Raw genomic sequence first — 6747 nt, forward strand, 5'->3', positions numbered from 1 at the left:
GGCTCTTTGCCGAGTGCCAAGTGGATTGCCGAGTGTTTTTTTTTGGCACTCGACAAAGAGCTCTTTGCCGAGTGTTTTTTTTTTTGACACTCGGCAAAGAAGCTCTTTGCCGAGTGTTTTTTTTTTACACTCGACAAAGAAAATTTCAAAGCACATTTTGAAGTAGTAAATTAATTCAAATGAAAAAGTTTTCAACTACAAAGTTGTATAACTCATCAAGATGTACAATATTTGTTTTGGTCTTTTCTTCATATGACAAAGTGAAAGTAAATTTGTTCACAGATCTAACATATCTCTCTTGTAGTTTATGAAACTACAAAAGAGATATATAAGATTTGTGAATAATGTTAGAACGACCATGTCGGATGAACAGATGATCAAACAACCAAAATAAACTTTGTAGATCTCGAAAAGTTATGAAACTTTGTAATTGGCACCTTTTTGATTTGAAATCATCTTGTCATGCAAAACTATGTTTGAATTTCAAAAATTTAAAATTCGAATTTTTCAAACGACCTCGGATGGAAAAACAACCAAAATAAACTCTGTAGATCTCGAAAAGTTATGAAACATTATAGTTGGCAACTTTTTGATTTAAAATCATCTTGTCATGCAAAACTGTGTTTGAATTTCAAAATTTTGAAATTCAAATTTTGTAAACGACCTCGGATGGAAAAACTTCCTAAACTAAAAGTGTCGATCTCGAAAAGTTATGAAACTTTATAATTTACAACTTTTTTATTTGAATTCGTTTAGGGCCTCAAACAAGCAATTTACATTCGATTTAGTATAATATGTGAGGAACCAAAACGGAATCTAGACATAAGTGGTAGTGTGGTGCAGTGGTTGGAGGAGGGGATGCGCTAGGGAGAGGTCACCGGTTCGAATCCCGCCGGCCTTGTAGCCGTGAATTTTACGCGAAAAATGCTAGAGATGGGTGGGCGCTGTCCAGTGGGGGCCCTCCAACGATTAAAAAAATTCCCATTTTTTTCGGGTTTTTTTCGGTTCCAACTTTGCCGAGTGCCCGACAAAAGACACTCGGCAAAGACGCCTTTGCCAACCCATTTTTTATCGAGTGGTCTTTGCCGAGGGCAGCACTCGGCAAAGCCTTTGCCGAGTGCAAATTGGGCTTTGTCGAGTGCCCCTGGCACTCGACAAAGAGCCGGTCTCCTGTAGCGAAGGAGCTCCATTTAACACCGTTTAATATAATAGATTTTAGAGTTCTACAGAATTATGCTGTGCGCAGTTAACATGTTAATTTGTATAATCAACCTTGCATTGTGGGCGCTCTAAAAACTGAGGAATGATATCTATTTATTTATTACAATGAGATATGGTGCCTTATTACTGAAATCGTAAAATATATAGTCATACATCGTGCTGATGGTAACGAGCTGGATGCTTCCTGACAACTCCTTGCTCTTTTGACTTGAAAGAGGCTAATGTGGCTGTGATTCACCCTCCAGCCAGACGGCGATGTTTTGGATCTTTGCATACGTTTGGATGCATGCCTGCCCACGGCAGCCCCGCCATAACGCGACCGTTGACTGTAGACAAATACTAATACGTCAATTCAAAGCATCCAAATTTCCGTTAACCAGATTAAAAATATACGTTGGCCTTCGCAGTCAGGAACAACGAATAGACCATCTCAGCGAAAGTGAGGCCCTTTTTAGCTATACATAGCGGAATCTTTGGTTAACCAAGTTTAGGTCAAACAAAGATGGCCTTGTAGTCTGGCTTGGAGGATGGGATATCCAATAATCGACAACGAAACTGGAATGGTCCTGCTTGAGATCATGCATGACATCCGATAGTTCGGACGATTAGGCCAATCTCAGTGGGGAGTTCTATGGCGCGTTGTTTCTAGAGCCGTCATGTTATATAGAATGAAATGAAACACGAATGAAATACACACTCTCAATGGAGAGTTTCATCCTATGATTTAATACACATTTAATTTCATGACTCAAAGAGAGTGCCCCATGAAACTCATTTCTTTTCTCTTTTCTTAAAAACGTTCATCATCAAGAGTGGTGGTAGCTTATTAAATGCAAATGAAACTCTGATTAAACTCCAAGACGTTAAGAGTTTTGGGAAGAAGCCTAGTCCATTTGAAGTCAAAACATGTGCATGTTTCAACCATCACTGATTGTTTCCTCACTGCCGCTGTCATACTGCATGCAGGAAACAATCTTTCAATGTGAAACCACATTTGGGAATAGTCTTCAACGACAGAAACTTTGACCCGCGACTCAATCATTCATAGTTGCTAGCTCTAGTAGGTATACTTTAAAAATCATATCCCGCATGTATGTTCAGTTCATTCTTGTGGTTCAGCAGCAGCAAAACCTTTTAGTTGTCCCCCTGCCATGAATCCGGTAACAAATCCCTTGCTCCTCCTCACCATAAGCATCTCTACGTTCGTGACTGCTTGTACACTAGCGCTAGAACTTCAGCTCATCAATGGGATCAGCAGCGGCTGCATCCACACCGAAAGAGCTGCCTTACTCTCCTTCAAGAAGGGCATCACACGTGACCCCACCAATCGCCTTGCCTCATGGCATGGTGAAGATTGCTGCCTGTGGAGAGGAATCACCTGCAGCAACAAGACTGGTCATATCATCGAGCTTGACCTTCGTTGTCCAAGTGCGGGCACCCTTGGATGGCAGGATGACAATGCTATAACCGGTGAGATAACTCTTCATTTTTACTCTCTGGAACAACATCTATAGCCTCATAGCTACTCCCTCTGTTTCACTGTGTTACTCCATTGCACGCTGAAGTATGAGTTCTATGGACATACATAGTGAAATGAGAGAGTATATCTTTTTCTTTTTGGCTCGATGAAGAACTTTTATCATCAAGCTTCACCTTCAGAATCCATATGCAGAAACCACAGATGGATGTCAGTCCTCCAATGCTTTGTGGGGTACGATAGCACCTTCTTTGCTTTCCCTGGCGTATCTAGAGCACTTGGACCTTAGCATGAACTGCTTGCTAGATTCTACGGGTACTATTCCTGAGTTCATGGGATCTATGACGAATTTGAGATATCTCAACCTATCGGGCATACCTTTCATTGGTGAAGTGCCTCCTCAGCTTGGTAACCTGTCTAAGTTGCAATATCTTGATCTTGGCGCCAAAACCCAAGCTTTTGGTGATACCGATAAGTTTTTATACTCAGCAGATATCACCTGGTTAACAAATCAACAGTTGCTACAGTACCTTAGCATGAGCTCAATAAATCTCTCAGGCGTTTCTGATTGGCCAAATGTTTTAAATAGGATTCCATCTCTAAGAATTGTCGATTTCTCTTACTGTTCACTTGATAGTGCAGACCAGATACTTCCAGACCTTAATCTAACAAAACTCGAGAAGCTTGATCTCAGCTTCAACATATTTAACCATACAATTGCAGCTTGTTGGTTTTGGAAAGCAACAAGCCTCAAGTACCTCAGTCTTCAGGGAACCAGACTCTTTGGTGAACTGCATGATGCATTAGAAAATATGTCAGCCCTCCAAGTGCTTGATTTAAAATACAAGAATAACATCCTGGTGATAAATGGAAACTTCAACAACCTTTGCAGTTTGAAAATCCTGGACCTTAGCAGTACTGGGATGACTGGAGACATAGCTGTGTTATTGGAGAGGTTGCCACCATGTGGATGGAACAAATTGCAGGAGCTGCATCTCACAGACAATAATTTCACTGGAACCCTGCCAAATTCGATTGGAAATTTCACCAGCTTGATTACTTTTGATCTCAGTGCCAACAAAATTACTGGAAGTATCCCACCAGGACTCTGGAAATTTACATGTTTAAAAGCACTTGACCTCTCAAGCAACAGTATTGTTGGAAACCTAACAACAGATATTAGGCATCTATCTGACTTAATCAACCTTGACCTCTCCAACAATCTCCTCAGTGGATTTGTACCGACTGAAATTGGTGCCTTCACTAATTTGACTTCTCTGCAGCTAAGTAACAACAACTTTAGTGGCATCATCACGGAAGCACACTTTGCAGGTCTTAAAAGATTGAAGAAATTAGACTTGTCCTTCAATAATTTGAAGGTTGTATTGGATATGAATTGGCTTCCACCCTTCAGGCTGCAGTCTGCACTGTTTGCATATTGCCAGATGGGTCCCCAGTTTCCAGCTTGGCTTCAGCGGCAGCCAGGAATCATTAAACTTGATATTTCAAGCAATGCTCTAATGGACGAAATTCCTAATTGGTTTTGGCCAACATTTTCAGAGACCACATATATCGACATCTCCAACAATAAGTTAAGTGGCATCTTGCCGGAGCATTTGGGTGAGATGGCCTTTGCAATGTTTAACATGAGTTCAAACCAGCTTACCGGATCAATACCACAGTTTCCAAGAAATATAACTGATATTAGACATCTCTAGCAATTCATTTTCAGGAACACTACCATCATTTGAAGCTCCTAGACTCGAGGTGTTGCTTATGTATTCAAATCAAATTGGTGGCAGAATTCCAGAATCTTTTGTAAAATGGAAATTTTATTTGACCTTGATTTGTCAAGTAATTTTCTTGAAGGTGAAGTTCCTCATTGTTTTGGGACTGAAATTCAAATGCTGGATTTCCTGCTGCTAAGCAATAACAGTTTTTCAGGACAATTCCCATCATTTTTGCAGAACTGCACAAGTCTGACGTTCTTGGATCTTGCATGGAATAACTTCTACGGAATGATTCCTTCATGGATTGGGCAACTGACTGATTTACAGTTTCTACGACTAAGCCACAATACATTTTCTGGCAACATTCCCAATGAAATTACAAACCTTAGTCATCTTCAGTACTTGGATCTATCAAGCAACAATTTATCTGGTGTTATACCTTGGCATCTACAAAACCTCACAGGCATGACATTGAAGGGCTCCAGGCCTTTACCTTCTTTTCGGTTTCATTTTATAGTTGGAGAGGAGAATCAAGTTGGAGATGTTACCATTGTAGGTCAATTTGGAGAAATCTTGTCAATAATTATAAAAGGGCGTCAGCTCAGATATGGTAGTCCTTTAGCATATTTAATTGGCATCGACTTATCAGGGAACTCCTTCATTGGTGAAATTCCCACAGGTATTACTTCCCTTGATGCCCTGATAAGTTTGAATTTATCATCAAACCACTTGAGTGGGAAAATACCAAACAAGATTGGAGTCCTGCGGTCACTGGAATCTCTCGACCTCTCTGAGAACAAGATTTCTGGTGAAATTCCATCAAGCTTATCGAATTTGGACATCTCTGAGCTACTTGATCTTGTCCTATAATAGTTTATCTGGAAGAATACCTTCAGGCCGGCAACTAGATACTCTTAACCCGGACAACCCATCAAGTATGTACATTGGCAACAACGCACTTTGTGGACCTCCTCTTCTGACAAACTGTTCAAAGATTGATTTGTTTGCTCATGATTATCCCAAACCCAACAGGCTAGAACATGGGTCGATGTCATTATATCTTGGTCTTGTATTGGGATTTGTGGTTGGAATAGGGATGGTGTTTTGTGCCCTATTTTTTAAGAAGACATGGAGAATTGCTTATTTCCGGCTCTTTGACAAGCTGTATGACAGAACCTACGTGTTTGTGGTCCTAAAGTGGGCTAGCTTGACCAGAAAGGAAGCTACGGGATAATTAAATACTCTATGAATGGCAAACCAAAAACTACAAGGGGAGGTGCTTACAAACCACAGTGAGGAAGACCCTCTATGATATATATTAATAAGCGGCATATCTTGTGAGTCCATGCAAACAAAACCTTGTGATTGTTTAATCTTTCTGTTACATGTAAAATACTGTAACATTCCTATGAACCCAAATATTGATGTGCATCGCCAAAATAGTTTCTTCTTTTCTTTGTGGTCACCAATGTGCTCTTTCTTCCTTAGTTGCATGCCAGATTTCACAACCAGAAATCTTTAAAACTATTGAGAAATTCCGCAAAATTTAATGTATAATCTAGTAGTTTGTAATTCATTTGATACTGAATCAACCAGATCAGAGAGCCTAATCCAAATGTAGTCAACTAAGCACATGCCATCTTCTCAAATTACGCCAACCAAACATATGAATCTATGCATTCTACAGCAGAAACTTCTGAAGCTATGCCGCACTTGAAGTAAAGATGTGCCAGTCATATATGCAGTAGATGAAAAGGCTTTGCTTTTGCGTAAGACATTATTACCTGTATTCAGTATAACACGCCATGGATGCAACTCAGTTGATGTGAACCCTCGTTTACCAGTAGTGTGTCACCATGTATCTATCAGATTCAGCAGTAGTGCGTCGCAATGGACACCAGTTGGCATGAATCTAAAGCAGCTTCAACAGCAGTATAAGTATACCTGAGCAGTATGTTCACTGGTCCACATGCGCCCGTGTCGTCATACCATTGTTCGTGTTGGCGTAGATGTAGCGAACAAGAGCCCTACGGCCGTGAGACACGGTTGGCGTGTGCGTGGGCGGGCTGGGCATTCCGTCGAGCAGTTCTCGGACGCGCCTCGCGGTGCCCCTCGCGTGAGACCGACTCCCAGCAGGAACGAAGAGCTTTGCAGCAAGGAAGACGCGCAGAGGCTACGCCGCCGTTGGGCGGTGATGGAGACGAGGGTGCGTTGGTGAAGGAGACGAGACGGCAGGAGACGACGACGAGGAACCTGCGGTGGCAATGGAGAGGGCCGCCGCGCCGGTGGCGACTGAAGTGAGATTGTGGGCTTAGGAGG

General features: G+C 41.5%; 1 pseudogene; it reads left to right on the forward strand.

The window, feature by feature from the left end:
• The first annotated feature begins 2105 nt into the window (after positions 1-2105).
• Positions 2106-6218, forward strand: LOC136485339 (receptor-like protein EIX1; annotated as a pseudogene).
• Positions 6219-6747: the final 529 nt, after the last annotated feature.

The sequence above is a fragment of the Miscanthus floridulus genome, chromosome 10 (assembly GCF_019320115.1).
Source record: "Miscanthus floridulus cultivar M001 chromosome 10, ASM1932011v1, whole genome shotgun sequence".
NCBI classification, from domain to species: domain Eukaryota; kingdom Viridiplantae; phylum Streptophyta; class Magnoliopsida; order Poales; family Poaceae; genus Miscanthus; species Miscanthus floridulus.